This window comes from Arachis stenosperma, chromosome 10 (assembly GCF_014773155.1).
Source record: "Arachis stenosperma cultivar V10309 chromosome 10, arast.V10309.gnm1.PFL2, whole genome shotgun sequence".
In the NCBI taxonomy this organism is placed as follows: domain Eukaryota; kingdom Viridiplantae; phylum Streptophyta; class Magnoliopsida; order Fabales; family Fabaceae; genus Arachis; species Arachis stenosperma.
This window is the reverse complement of record NC_080386.1, coordinates 79,046,251-79,062,445: the sequence shown is the minus strand read 5'-3', so window position 1 is coordinate 79,062,445 and position 16,195 is coordinate 79,046,251. Positions and strand designations below refer to the sequence as shown.

General features: G+C 35.4%; 1 non-coding gene across 1 annotated transcript; it reads right to left on the bottom strand.

Moving 5' to 3' along the window:
• Window positions 1-15,574: 15,574 nt before the first annotated feature.
• Window positions 15,575-15,682, bottom strand: LOC130959085 (small nucleolar RNA R71). Its single transcript, XR_009078180.1, has one exon. It is a non-coding gene; the product is annotated as a small nucleolar RNA R71 (small nucleolar RNA).
• Between the last annotated feature and the right edge of the window lie 513 nt (window positions 15,683-16,195).

Genomic DNA, 16,195 nt, shown 5'->3' with positions numbered 1-16,195 from the left:
TTTAAAAGATAAGATAAAAAGATAAGATAAAAATTTTAAGAGAAAGATATTTTGAAAAAGATTTAATTTTTTAAAATGACTTAACTAACAAGAAACTACAAGATAAGATTCTAGAACTTAAAGATTGAACCTTTCTTAACAAGAAAGTAACAAACTTCAAATTTTTGAATCAATCACATTAATTGTTAGTGTAATTTCGAAAATATGATATAAAGATAAGAAAAAGATTTTGAAAATATTTTGAAAAAGATTTTTGAAATTTTCGAAAAAGAGGAAAAATTGGAAAAGATATGATTTTTGAAAAAGATTTTGAAAAGATAAGATTTTTAAAATTGAAATTTTGACTTGACTTGTAAGAAACAACTAATTTTGAAAATTTTTGACCAAGTCAACCCAAAATTTCGAAATTTTGGAGGGAAATAAGGAAAAGATATTTTTTTGATTTTTGAATTTTTTATTATGAGAGAGAAAAACAACAAAAATACTCAATGCATGAAATTTTTAAATCAAAATAATGAATGCATGCAAGAATGCTATGAATGTCAAGATGAACACCAAGAACACTTTGAAGATCATGATGAACATCAAGAACATATTTTTGAAAAATTTTTGATGCAAATAAAACATGCAAGACACCAAACTTAGAAATCTTTAATGCTTGGAAAATATGAATGCAAAGATGCACATGAAAAACAAGAAAAGACACAAAACAAGAAAACATGAAGATCAAACAAGAAGACTTATCAAGACCAACTTGAAGATCATGAAGAACACTATGAATGCATGGAATTTTTGAAAAATGCAAGAAAATTTTTTTTTTAAAGCATGCAATTGACACCAAACTTAAAAATTGACTCAAGACTCAAACAAGAAACACAAAATATTTTTGATTTTTATGATTTTCTAATTTTTTTGTATTTTTATTAATTTTTTTTTTCGAAAATAAGGTTTGTAAAAACGAAAAAGAAAAGAAAAATTTTGAAAAAGATTTTTGAAAAGAAAATTACCTAATCTGAGCAACAAGATGAACCGTCAGTTGTCCATACTCGAACAATCCCCGGCAACGGCGCCAAAAACTTGGTGGACGAAATTGTGATTCTTAAAGTTGTACTCCTTGTACTTTTATGGAATTTAAAATTGGCACGTGTGGACACAACTCCGTTCAACTTAACCTGCAAGTGTACTGGGTCATCCAAGTAATACCTTACGTGAGTAAGGGTCGATCCCACAGAGATTGTTGGTATGAAGCAAGCTATGGTCACCTTGTAAATCTCAGTTAGGCAGATTAAATTGGTTTATGGTTTCGAAAATTAATAATAAATAGAAAATAAAAAGGGATAGAAATACTTATGTAAATCAATAGTGGGAATTTCAGATAGGTGTATGGAGATGCTGTGTTCCTCTTGAAACTCTGCTTCACTACTCACTCTTCCTTCAATCCTTCTTACTCCTTTCCATGGCAAGCTGTATGTAGGGCATCACTATCATCAATGGCTACTTTTGATCCTCTCGGGAAAATGGTCCTATGCGCTGTCACTGCACGGCTAATCGTCTGGAGGCATCACCCTTGGTTGATAGCTACATCCCATCCTCTCAGTGAAAATGGTCCAAATGCTCTGTCACAGCACGGCTAATCATCTGTCGGTTCTCAATCAGGTTGGAATAGAATCCATTGATTCTTTTGCGTCTGTCACTAACGCCCAGCCTTCAGGAGTTTGAAGCTCGTCACAGTCATTCAATACCGGAATCCTACTCGGAATACCACAGACAAGGTTAGACTTTCCGGATTCCCAGGATCCTACTCGGAATACCACAGACAAGGTTAGACTTTCCGGATCCTCATGAATGCCGCCATCTATCTAGCTTATACCACGAAGATTCTGTTGGGGAATCTAAGAGATATGCGCCCGGCCTAAGGTAGAACGGAAGTGGTTGTCAGTCACGCGCGTTCATGGGTGAGAATGATGATGAGTGTCACGGATCATCACATTCATCAAAGTGTTGTGCAATGTATATCTTGGAATAAGAATAAGAGGGAATTGAATGAAAAGTAATAGTAATTGTATTGAAACTTGAGGTACAGCAGAGCTCCACACCCTTAATCTATGGTGTGCAGAAACTCCACCGTTGAAAATACATAAGTAAAAGGTTCAGGCATGGCCGAATGGCCAGCCCCCTGAGTGATCAAGAGACCGAATAATCAAAGGCTAAACAGTCAAGAGATTAAACTGTCAAAAGATGTCTAATACAATGGTTAAATGTTCTATTTATAATAAACTAGCTCCTAGGGTTTACATGAGTAAGTAATTGATGCATAAATCCACTTCCGGGGCCCACTTGGTGTATGCTTGGGCTGAGCTTGATCTATCCGCGAGCTGAGGCGTTTATTGGAGTTGAACTCCAAGTTATAACGTGTTTTGGGCGTTCAACTCCGGATCGTGACGTGTTTCTGGCGTTTAACTCCAGACAGCAGCATGTACTTGGCGTTCAACGCCAAGTTACGTCGTCAATTTCCGATTAAAATATAGACTATTATATATTGCGGGAAAGCTCTGGATGTCTACTTTCCAACGCCGTTGAGAGCGCGCCATTTGGAGTTCTGTAGCTCCAGAAAATCCTTTTCGAGTGCAGGGAGGTCAGATTCCAACAGCATCAGCAGTCCTTTTGTCAGCCTTTTTCAGAGTTTTGCTCAAGTCCCTCAATTTCAGCCAGAAATTACCTGAAATCACAGAAAAACACACAAACTCATAGTAAAGTCCAGAAATGTGAATTTAACATAAAAGCTAAGGAAAACATCCCTAAAAGTAGCTTGAACTTACTAAAAACTACCTAAAAATAATGCCAAAAAGCGTATAAATTATCCGCTCATCATATACATAAAAAGTGAAATTTGCCACTGTCAATATTAAGAGAGTAACATTTCTATATTTTTTATACTATTAGTTAATAGTTAATGCTCTCATACTCTCGGTCAGTCACAGAGCTCTCAACCTCTGACTCTGGCCGATCTATGCTCGCCTCTCTCTTGCTGATGCTCGCCTCTCACTCTCGACGGTCTGTACTCGCCTCTAGCCAGCTCATCTGCTCATCTCTGTGTGTGCTCCTCTGCTCGCCTCCGTCTGTCGCCTCGAATTTCTGTTTGAATAAGTAAAAATTTAATGCTTCTGATAAGTACATCTTTCGTTCAATGTATTGGTTTGCAGAGAAAACTGATAAGTCAAACCTTCTGCCATTATAACGGAATCACCATTCTCATATGGCAAAATGTGACCATATTATAATAATTTTTTAATATACCCATTTCCTTGAGTTGAATTTCAAAGCCTTATTTTTAATATTTAACATGAAGTTGGAGAACTCTAGGCGGCAGCCGGCCTGGACCTCCCACTAGAAGACTCCTTCCTATAACTCTTGGACAGGTAGGTTTGTTTCTGAACACGTATCATGCATGATATAACTATAAATTTCTTTAGCCTGGTCACATGAAATATATTTGAAAATGATTCATAATTGTTGAGCAAGTTGCAGATTCTTATAGAAGTCTATTATCAACAGTAAAAGTAATACTTTTATGGACATATTTTACAGAATGATTTGGTTTGTCATCAGCACTTTGTTCAGCAATTAGATCATGATCAGTGTCACTTCCATCTTATGTTTGGGATAGTTATTTTGTTCCATTATGCAGTGACAGAAGTTTCTGATAATGTTTTCCTTCTAGAAGGATGCCCTCATGACTTGTTGTTTCCTCAATGTTCCGCTGTGGTGAGTCGAAATTTACACTTCCAGGGTTATATGGGAAAGAAAAAGAATAAAAAATGCTTATCACGCCAGTGATCAACTGGAGATAATTTAATTTCTGCACAAAATGCAGGTGCATCATGGTGGAGCTGGAACCACAGCTACAGGATTAAAAACCAGGGTAATGTTCAATATTGTAGCAAACTGTGTTATGTCTTAAAATTTTTTTGCAGTGGTTTTTTCTTCAAATAGCCAAGTGATGTTGTGTGCCTTGTGGTGGTGTATAGTGTTTTTTCCCCCCACTAAGTAAAGTATTTTCTTTTATTCATTATATAGCAACAGACATATTTTTAGCTGTGCGTGCCTGTATAGCTTAAACTACATATGTACTCATTACCAAATTTTACAGGTGCTCATTCTTTCGTATGAGACATTCCGAATGCATTTGTCAAAGTTTAGCTCTAGTGGCTCTTGTGACCTCCTTATCTGTGATGAGGCTCACAAACTAAAGAATGATCAGACGATAACAAACAAGGTACTGTACAAAATTTCTCCGGTTTAAAGGCATGTTTCTGACTTTTGTTCAAGGCACGTTGATGGCAGCTCTTCCATGTAAACGTAGAATTCTATTGTCAGAAATCCTTTGTAGGTGAGATTCTACGCATGTATAGCTCTTTGTGTTTCGGGCTACAATCCTAAATAACCATTTATGTTTATACTTTTATGGACATATTTTGCAGAATGACTTAGAGGAATTCTGTGGAAGTTGAGGCTGAGAAACGACTAAGATGCATGGAATGAATATTATCAACAGTGTCAGACTTTTATGAGATTGTTGTTGTGTGCGCAAATTATCATCTAGCTTCTCAAGTTTTGATGGACTCTCAAGGCAGGTTATTAATCATGTAAGCATATTGAAGAAATAGGAAAATTGACTTATTAGACCAATTTTAATGTTTAAATATCTTTAGTTTAATTTGTAAAGTGGGTGTAGAATATGTAATTGAAAAAAAAATTAATTCAATATTTTGTGCATTTAAATGTTACTAAAGATCTATTATAATTTTTTTTTGTTAGCAAAGAAAATCTTTTGTAACATTTATTAGAGTATTGCTATAGAATATCTATTGTAATATTTTTTAAAATGTTATTATAAAGACTTAATGCGATATTTTTTAAGTATTACATAAAATATCTATTGTAATATTTTTTAAGTGTTACAGAAAATATCTATGGTAACATTTTTCTAAATGTTACAAAAATTATCTATGGTAACATTTTTCTAAGTGTTACAAAAAAACATCTTTTGTAACATTTTTCTAAATCTTACCATGAATGCTCTATTGTAACATTTTTCATAATATTACTATAGAATATCTTTTGTAACATTTTTACTAAATGTTATTAAATCTTTAGAAGAATGTTAGTAAAACTCTTTAGTAACATAGGGTATATTTAACATTTATTAAAATGTTACTAATATACATAGGTAATATTTTAATATGATTTAGTAACAATTTTTAAATGTTAGTAAAAGTCAATTATGTAGTAGTGATAGTATAAGCTTTTTGGTTCTTGAACTTACATTTACACATTTATTTGCTACAAAAATTGGAGAGGAAATTTTGTTAGATCATGGGACTGGCATAATTATTGGTGAATCTGCTGTTATTTGAAAGACTTTCATTAATGCAAGTGAGTTTGTTTTACTTCTAATTATTTTATGTGAATTTTAACAAGTTGAATGTTTCTCAATCTGTTTTTAGATCAACTTATTGGGTATATTAATTAAAACAAAGCTTTTATATTTTGCTTTTTTATATAAAAATCTTAATATATTTGTTGTTTGTATGGTTTGAGATTTTGAATTCTTTTAATATATTTGTTATTTGGAAAAAATACATGATTCTATTAATAATTCAAGAATTCATACTACATGTATGAAAGATTCAGAGTTCAACGTGATCCATATAAAATTGTGTAACCAATAAAAGATGTTATATTAATTTATATTTAGAATCTTGCTTAGGTCCGTTGTATGGATGTTAGTTTCATTGTATTGAACACATAATTTTTTTTCATATTATGCAGGATGTTATTTATAAGAATATCAAGTCACTACAAGGATTTTGCTCATTTGTGGCGGTTTTTTTCTTGTTTGTGGAGGTTTCAAACCCCCAGAGAAAGGATCGTGGCAGTTTTAAAAACCCCCAAACTTTGATGTGCCACGAGCTCATTTGTGGCGATTTTTCACAACCCCTACAATTCCATTCAGTGGCGGTTTTCTATATCTTTTGTGGGGGTTCTGTCCTTGTGTTTTGTGGCAATTCTTGGTTAATCATTGTGGCGGTTTATAATCCCCATAAAAAAGAATTTTTAATTTAAAAAAAACACATTCATGTGGGTTTCAACCTCCACAAATATGTCAATATTAGTCTGAAACAATTAATCTAGATATTAGATTACATTATTATACTACTAATCAATTATCATTTAAAAGAAATCTTTAAATAATACACATTAAAAATTTAGAAGGAAATTAAAATATTACATATTTAAACAAAATTTAACATGAATAATATGAAATATAAAACAAGGTCTGTCAATATGACCTCGACCAAACTGGATAGTAAACTAATATAAGAACCCCTTCACATCCCAATTGGATGAAATAAAGATTGTATTTCAACTATATAAAGCACTAAAATTAATTTGGTTGATTAAAGCATTCTAGCTGTCACTTGAAAATATGATGACACCCTATGCAGAAACCATAAATATATATTGAAAATTTCAAAACCAACCAGAAATAGACAAGTAAGCCACTATAAAAGGGGTCATTTGATTCAGTGAGTTACCAAAATGATCAAACACTATTCCTGGTTGGCAAACATGCTTGAACAAGCGAATGCCAGGTTCTCTTCTTCTTCTTGGTTGATCTTGGGATCTTCATCATTCAGAACAGGGTCAAGTTCCTTCACGATCTCTATAGTCTCTTCCAACATGTCATGTAGAAGCTTTTGTGCTTGCCACGAGCATCATCATCACCATAAGACCAAGAAAAAGGAATTGGAAAACATGTGGAACATAACACCCACTCGTTAGAGTTTTTTTCAAAAAATTAAATTCCTAAGCCGACATATTAGATATAAACCATTCCTATTTTTTTATCTAAATTTTAAAAGAAAAAGAAAAATAAATGAAAAATCTTAATTTCTTTATTACGAAACAAATAAATTCCTCTAACCATTGTAAATAAGAGAAAGGACATATGTGTCCTCAGCTTACAAATCAGAATTTAGAAACAGAAAGAAACGAAGGTGCTGCAGGGTACGAACCTGGAGTTGGTAGTGCTTAAGGTGTGGGGGTTTGGGCTTGCGTTCTTGGGCAGCATTGGGGTGACTCCTTTGATGAAACGCAAGCTATTTTGCCAACCATCTGCTGCACACTCTACTAGTCTTTCCAATAACATTACTGTTGTATTAGATCTCATCTCTTCCTCTATCTCCATTGCAATTTGACTCAAAAAATAATACAACACAAAATTAGACGGGACATGAAAATAGAGACCGTTATTTACTCTACTTTACTAAGCCCATTAATCAACCATAACTACACAAGTACATACAAATAATTGAAATGTTAATTAATACATTATTAGTTATTATTTATACAAATAATTGTATTGTCAAAAGGAGCATAATATTAGTTATTATTTATATATCTGGAAATTGAATACACAATGAAAGCCATTAGATGTCAATAAATACAAAGTACTAAATGCCTTGATTGACACATATCCATCTTATGTTCATATAACTAGTACGCATAAGAAAGAAGGGGAATGGAAAATGGTAAAATGAAAAATAATGGAAACAATGGATTAAATAGAGAAGGGGTAATATGATAATACCAAATTGTTTTTTCTTGAATAATTTGCGTTGACGTTCAATTGCCTCCTTTGTTTCTATTAGTTGTCTATACAAAAGTAAATAAATGAAAATAAAAAATCAAAAGACAATAGAATTTATTTATGTATTATTTAAAATGCAACCTTTTCATAAGTAAGGTTCCAATTTTTGTCATAAAAAAGAGGCCTACAATCAGAAGGATTTTACATGCTCTGCAATATGGCAAATTCTTTATATAAATACCAAAATATTAATGACATGGAATTAAACACTAAGTAATAAATATCAGCAAATAACTTGGAAATGAGACATGGAAATGAATTTGCACTGACTTCATCTTCATGTGGCCATATGTCTTTTAACTTCTTCATTCTCCTCAATTGGATCTCCTCTAACTGAGAAAAGATACGAACTTGTTTTGATGTAATAAAAAGTCATTCAATAAGATTCAGTTAATAATGATGAACATTAGCAAATAAAATACATTGATATATGCTAACTAGATCAGTGAGTAAATAAAATTATAATAAAAATCTATTACAAACTTTATCATCATCCTTCATACTTCTGACTACTCATTGTTATTTCCTTCGGTGATGAATAACTTTTCTATCAAAGAACTATTATATATAGAGATGCTTTTCAATTTATTGAGATTGCAAGCCACAGACAATGAACATAAATTTGTCAAGTTCCAACAATCTTCCAGAGTTAACTTTATTAAGTTCTAAAACCAACCATTTGAAGGTGGATTGCTCATATCTTGTGAATCTTAACCGAAAACAACTTCAAGATTTCCAAGTTTAGAATTTCTACTTGTAGGAAAGAACCACACACAAACCTTGTTTCTCTATTTGGAAGCATAGGTCTTAAAATGGTAAATACATATTATTTTAAGTCAGAAGAAAGCCATACATTTTCATTAAAGAAAGAAAATGAAGTTGTGGCATTCTGCTCATCCGTTGCTAGGACAATTTCCTTGCTAAAAAAACAAAGTATGTTGGGAAGATTTGTTGAATGAACCCTGCCACCGCATAAGAATATTCACAAGTACAATGAAATCTCAACCATCTCCATAATAGCAACCAACTTTCACAACTCACAAGAACATGAATTTCTTCTCTAAAAATTTCTAATTGAACTCGGTCATAAATCGCTGCAAGCCATCAAAATGCGTAAAACCCTCAATATAAAGAAATAAACGAGAAAGGAATAAGAGGTATAACCTGCTAACATAGAAGATAGAGGCATGACGACGGCAGAGGAGAGACATAGATCAGCCACAAAACGCAAACACACAAATTCTATTTATCATTTGAGGCATTTTCGAAATCAATTAACAGGCATGCCATCATATCATAGAGAACAATCTAATCAATAATCATACTTAGTAAAACAACTAAATGAAAAATAGAAAACACAAAGATTGAAGAATAAAAAATCACTAAAGTTTGAAAGAAAAAAAAAAGAAACAAAAGATCAATTCGAAGGGAATCAATAAACACTATCTGGATTCTGAGTTCCTAAAGAAGCCAATCATTCTGAATTCCAAAGGATAAAGTGAGATGCCAAAACTGTTCAGAGGCAAAAAGCTAAAAGCCCCGCTCATCTAATTAATATTGATCTTCATAGATGTTTTTGGAGTTCATTGCATATTCTCTTCTTTTTATCCTATTTGATCTTCAGTTGCTTGGGGACAAGCAACAATTTAAGTTTGGTGTTGTGATGAGCGGATAATTTGTACGCTTTTTGGCATTGTTTTTAGTATGTTTTTAGTGTGATCTAGTTAGTTTTTAGTATATTTTTATTAGTTTTTAATTAAAATTCACTTTTCTAGACTTTACTATGAGTTTGTGTGTTTTTCTGTAATTTCAGGTATTTTCTGGCTGAAATTGAGGGATCTGAGCAAAAATCTGATCCAGAGACTCAAAAGGACTGCAGATGCTGTTGGATTCTGACCTCCCTGCACTCGAAGTGGATTTTCTGGAGCTACAGAGGCCCAATTGGCGCGCTCTCAGCGGCGTTGGAAAGTAGACATCCTGGGCTTTCCAGCAATATATAATAGTTTATACTTTGCCCAAGATTTGATGGCCCAAACCGGCATTCAAAGTCACCTCAAGAAATTCCAGCGTTAAACGCCGGAACTGGCACCTAAATGGGAGTTAAACGCCCAAACTGGCATAAAAGCTGGCGTTTAACTCCAAGAGGAGTCTCTACACGAAAATGCTTCATTGCTCAGCCCAAGCACACACCAAGTGGGCCCGAAAGTGGATTTTTATGTCATTTACTCATCTTTGTACACCTTAGGCTACTAGTTTTCTATAAGTAGGACCTTTTACTATTGTATTTGACATCTTGGTTCTTCTGGTTCCCTCTCTGGGGCCGAAACCAATGATCACTCTTGTTCTTATGTATTTTCAACGGTGGAGTTTCTACACACCATAGATTAAGGTGTGGAGCTCTGCTGTACCTCGAGTATTAATGCAATTACTATTGTTCTTCTATTCAATTCCGCTTGTTCTTTGTCCAAGATATCACTTGTTCTTCAACTTGATGAATGTGATGATCCGTGACACTCATCATCATTCTCACTTATGAACAAAGTGACTGACAACCACTCTTGTTCTACAAGCATACGAGGCTCTAGTGAATATCTCTTGGATTCTTTAACCGGAATCTTCGTGGTATAGGCGAGAACTGATGGCGGCATTCAAGAGAATCCGGAAGGTCTAACCTTGTCTGTGGTATTCTGAGTAGGATTCAATGATTGAATGACTGTGACGTGCTTCAAACTCCTAGCAGGCGGGGCGTTAGTGACAGACGCAAAAGAATCGATGGATTTTATTCCGGCCTGACCGAGAACCGACAGCTGATTAGCCATGCTGTGACAGAGCATAGGAACATTTTCACTGAGAGGATGGGAGGTAGCCACTGACAACGGTGAAACCCTACATGAGCTTGCCATGGAAAGGAGTAAGAAGGATTGGATGAAGACTGTAGGAAAGCAGAGAGACGGAAGGGAAGGCATCTTCATACGCTTATCTGAAGCTCTCACCAATGATATACATAAGTATCTCTATCTTTATCTTTATGCTTTATTCATCATCTATACCCATTTGAGTCTGCCTGACTGAGATTTACAAGGTGACCATAGCTTGCTTCATAGCAACAATCTCCGTGGGATCGACCCTTACTCGCGTAAGGTTTATTACTTGGACGACCCAGTGCACTTGCTGGTTAGTTGTGCGAAGTTGTGTTTATGCCATGGTATTGAGCACCAAGTCTTTGGAGCCATTACTAGGGATTATTTTGTGTATTAAAAAGTAGTGATCACAATTTCGTGCACCAAGTTTTTGGCGCCGTTGCCGGGGATTGTTTGTGTATGGACAACTGACGGTTCATCTTGTTGCTTAGATTAGGTATTTATTTTTTTCGAAATTCTTGAAGATGAATTCTAGAGTTTCATGATGATTTGTTGAAATCTGGCTGGCTGAGAAGCCATGTCTAATCTCATTGGACCGAGGTTTCAACTTATCATCACAGAAGCTTGTTGATTTTTTATCAATCTTGCTTTTGGAGCAGTGATCTGCTAAAGCTTGGCTGGCCTTTGGCCATGTCTAGTGTTTTGGACCGAAGCTTTCTTTGAAAGCTTGGCTGGCTGTGAAGCCATGTCTAATTCCTGGACCGGAGTCTTAGACTAGCATTGCACTGATTCTTGGAATTCTCATTAAGAATTTTGATATCTTTTTCCACTTAATTTTCGAAAATCACAAAAAAAAAAAATTCACAAAATCATAAAAACTAAAAATATTTGATGTTTCTTGCTTGAGTCTAGTGTCTCATCTTAAGTTTGGTGTCAATTGCATACATTCATTCATGTGTCTTAAGGATCTTCAAGTAATTCTTGATGATTTCTTACTCTGATCTTTGAATTCTTTTGACTTGAGTGTTTATGTGTCTCATATAGTGTCAGTAGTATACAAACTGCTAAGTTTGGTGTCTTGTGATGAGCGGATGATTTGTATACTTTTTGGCATTGTTTTTAGTATGTTTTTGATATGATCTAGTTAGTTTTTAGTATATTTTTATTAGTTTTTAGTTAAAATTCACTTTTCTGGACTTTACTATGAGTTTGTGTGTTTTTCTGTGATTTCAGGTATTTTCTGGCTGAAATTGAGGGACCTGAGCAAAAATCTGATCCAGAGACTCAAAAGGACTGCAGATGCTGTTGGATTCTGACCTCCCTGCACTCGAAGTGGATTTTCTGGAGCTACAGAAGCCCAATTGGCGCGCTCTCAACGGCGTTGGAAAGTAGACATCCTGGGCTTTCCAGAAATATATGATAGTCCATACTTTGCCCAAGATTTGATGGCCCAAACCGGCGTTCAAAGTCACCTCAAGAAATCCCAGCGTTAAACGCTGGAACTGGCACCTAATTGGGAGTTAAACGCCCAAACTGGCACTAAAGCTGGCGTTTAACTCCAAGGAGAGTCTCTACACGAAATTTCTTCATTGCTCAGCCCAAGCACACACCAAGTGGGCCCGGAAGTGGATTTTTATGTCATTTACCCATCTATGTACTAGTTTCTATAAGTAGGACCTTTTACTATTGTATTTTAAAACACACATCTTGGTAGCTATCTTTGAGTGTTATGCTATCTTAGATCATTGGGAGGCTGGCCATTCGGCCATGCCTAGACTTTATGCTTATGTATTTTCAACGGTGGAGTTTCTACACACCATAGATTAAGGTGTGGAGCTCTGCTGTACCTCGAGTATTAATGCAATTACTATTGTTCTTCCATTCAATTCCGCTTGTTCTTTATCCAAGATATCACTTGTTCTTCAACATGATGAAGGTGATGATTGACGCCCATCACCATTCTCACCCATGAACAAGGTGACTGACAACCATTCTTGTTCTACAAGCATCTGAGGCTTAGTGAATATCTCTTGGATTCTTCGGAATCTTCGTGGTATAGGCAGGACCTGATGGCGGCATTCAAGAGAATCCGGAAGGTCTAAACCTTGTCTGTGGTATTTTGAGTAGGATTCAATGATTGAATGACTGTGACGTGCTTCAAACCTGTAACCTACTGGGCGTTAGTGACAGACGCAAAAGAGTTATTCTATTCCGGTAGGGGAGGGAACCAAACCGGTGATTGGCAGCACTGTGACAGAGTGTGTGCATTAGCTTTCACTGCGCGGATGGGAGGTAGCTGCTGACAACAGTGAAACCTTACACGAGCTTGCCATGGAAAGGAGTAAGAAAGGATTGGATGAAGGCATTAGGAAAGCAGAGAGACGGAAGGGAAGGCATCTTCATACACTTGTCTGAAGCTCTTACACCAATGATATACATAAGTATCTCTATCCTTATCTTTTATGTTATTTTCGTTCATCACCATATACATCTGAGTTTGCCTGACTAAGATTTACAAGATGACCATAGCTTGCTTCAATACTAACAATCTCCGTGGGATCGACCCTTACTCACGTAAGGTTTATTACTTGGACGACCCAGTGCACTTGCTGGTTAGTTGTGCGAAGTTGTGTAATGCCATGGTATTGAGCCACCAAGTTCTTGGAGCCATTACCGGGGATTATTTGAGTTGTGAAAAAGTATTGTTCACAATTTCGCGCACCAAGTTTTTGGCGCCGTTGCCGGGGATTGTTCAAGTTTTGAGCAAGCTTTTGGTAACATCAGTGCCAAGATCCGGCAACAACATCAAGTTCTTGGTGTTATTGCCCGGGATTGTTTAGGCTGGACAACTGACGGTTCATCTTGTTGCTTAGATTAGGTATTAATTTTTTTCGAAATTCTTGAAGATGAATTCTAGAGCTTCATGATGATTTGTTGAAATCTGGCTGGCTGAGAAGCCATGTCTAATCTGATTGGACCGAGGTTTCAACTTATCACCACAAGAGCTTGTTGATTCTCATCAATTTTGCTCTTGGAGCAGTGATCTGCTAAGATTTGGCTGACCTTTGGTCATGTCTAGTGTTTTGGACCGAAGCTTTCTTTGAAAGCTTGGCTGGCTGTGAAGCCATGTCTAATTCCTGGACCGGAGTCTTAGACTAGCATTGCACTGATTCCTGGAATTCTCATTAAGAATTTTGATACCTTTTCCTACTTAATTTTCGAAAAACACAAAAAAAATTTACAAAACCAAAAAGACCAAAAATATTTGATGTTTCTTGCATAAGTTTAGTGTCTCATCCTAAGTTTGGTGTCAAATGCATGTTTTTGTTATAATTTTCGAATCCATGCATATATTTCTTTGTTTTGATCTTTGAATTCTATTGACTTGAAGTATTTTGTGTGTCTCATATGCATTCTCATATTGTTAGTGTCAGTAGTATACAAACTGCTAAGTTTGGTGTCTTGCATGCATTGTTATTTGATTCATTTTGCATTTTGATTATTAAAAATCCAAAAAATATTTTTTAATTTGTGTCTTTTCAAGTCAATGATACAAAGAATTGAAGATTCAGAACATACTGCAGAGGAATTACACAGAAAAAGCTGAGCATTCAAAAATGCCCAGTGAAGAAGGCAGACTGGCGTTTAAACGCCAGCCAGGGCACCTGGTTGGGCGTTTAACGCCCAAAGAGGTAGCATTTTGGGCGTTAAACGCCAGAATGTATACCATTCTGGGCGTTTAACGCCAGGATGGTGCTAGGGGGAAGATTTTGTTTTCAAATCAATTTTCTTAGTTTTTCAAAATCAAATCTTTTTCAAATCAAATCTTTTCAATCAAATGTTTTCAAAATCAATTTCTTTCCTTTTTAAAAGATACTTACTAACAATTAATGATTTGATTGAACATCTCAAAAATTGTTGCCTTTTCTGTTGAGGAAGGTTTTATGTTTGAATCATATCTTTTCTTGTTAGGCAAGTCATTAATTTTTAAAATCATATCTTTTCAAAGTGTTTTCAAATCATATCTTTTAAAATTGTTTTCAAATCATATCTTCTCAATCACATCTTTTTAAAACCATAACTTTTCAATTAAATCTTTTTAACCACATCTTTTTCAAATTAGTTTTCAATCAAATCTTTTTAATTTCTAATTTCAAAATCTTTTTCAAAAATCACTTGATTTCTTTTCCACTTTGATTTTCGAAAATCAATTAATGTTTTTCAAAAATGTTTTCAAAATATTTTAATGAATTTTCGAAAATTCTCTTCCCTCCTTCCCACATCCTTCTATTTATGGAGTACCACTCCTTCTAAATGCACAATTCGAACCTTATCTAAGTAAAGTTCGAATTCTTCTTCTCCTTCCTCTTTCTATTTCTCTTTCCTCTGACATTTCAAGGAATCTCTATACTGTGACATAGAGGATTCCACACTTTCTGTTTCTCTTCTCTTTCATATGAGCAGGAGCAGAGACAAAGGCATTCTTGTTGAAGCTGACCCTGAACCTGAGAGGACCTTGAAGCGAAAGCTAAGAGAAGCCAAGGCACAACTCTCTTTAGAGGACCTGACCGAATTCTTCAGGGAAGAAGAACACATGGCAGCCGAAAACAACAACAATGCAAACAATGCAAGGAAGGTGCTTGGTGACTTTACTACACCTACTCCTGATTTCTATGGGAGAAGCATCTCTATCCCTGCCATTGGAGCAAACAACTTTGAGCTTAAGCCTCAATTAGTTTCTCTAATGCAACAGAATTGCAAGTTTCATGGACTTCCAATGGAAGATCCTCATCAGTTTTTAGCTAAGTTCTTGCAAATCTGTGACACAATCAAGACTAATGGGGTTAACCCTGAGGTCTACAGACTGATGCTATTCCCTTTTGCTGTAAGAGACAGAGCTAGAATATGGTTGGATTCTCAACCTAAAGAAAGCCTAGACTCTTGGGAAAAGCTAGTCAATGCCTTCTTGGCAAAGTTCTTTCCACCACAAAGATGGAGTAAGCTTAGAGTGGAAGTCCAAACCTTCAGACAGAAGGATGGAGAATCCCTCTATGAAGCTTGGGAAAGATACAAACAATTAATCAGAAGATGTCCCTCAGACATGCTTTCTGAATGGAGCATCATAGGTATCTTCTATGATGATCTCTCTGAACTATCCAAGATGTCTTTGGATAGCTCTGCTGGAGGATCTCTTCATCTGAAGAAGACGCCTGCAGAAGCTCAAGAATTGATTGAAATGGTTGCAAATAACCAATTCATGTACACTTCTGAAAGGAATCCTGTGAACAATGGGACTAGTCAGAAGAAAGGAGTTCTTGAGATTGACACTCTGAATGCCATATTGGCTCAGAACAAGATATTGACTCAACAAGTCAATTTGATTTCTCAAAGTCTGTCTGGAATGCAAAATGCACCAAACAGTACTAAGGATGCTTCATCTGAAGAAGAAGCTTATGATCCTGAGAACCCTTCCATGGAAGAGGTGAATTACCTAGGAAAACCCTATGGAAACACCTATAATTCTTCATGGAGAAATCACCCAAATCTCTCATGGAAGAATCAAGAGAGACCTCAACAAGGTTTCAATAATAATGGTGGAAGAAACAGGTTTAACAATGGT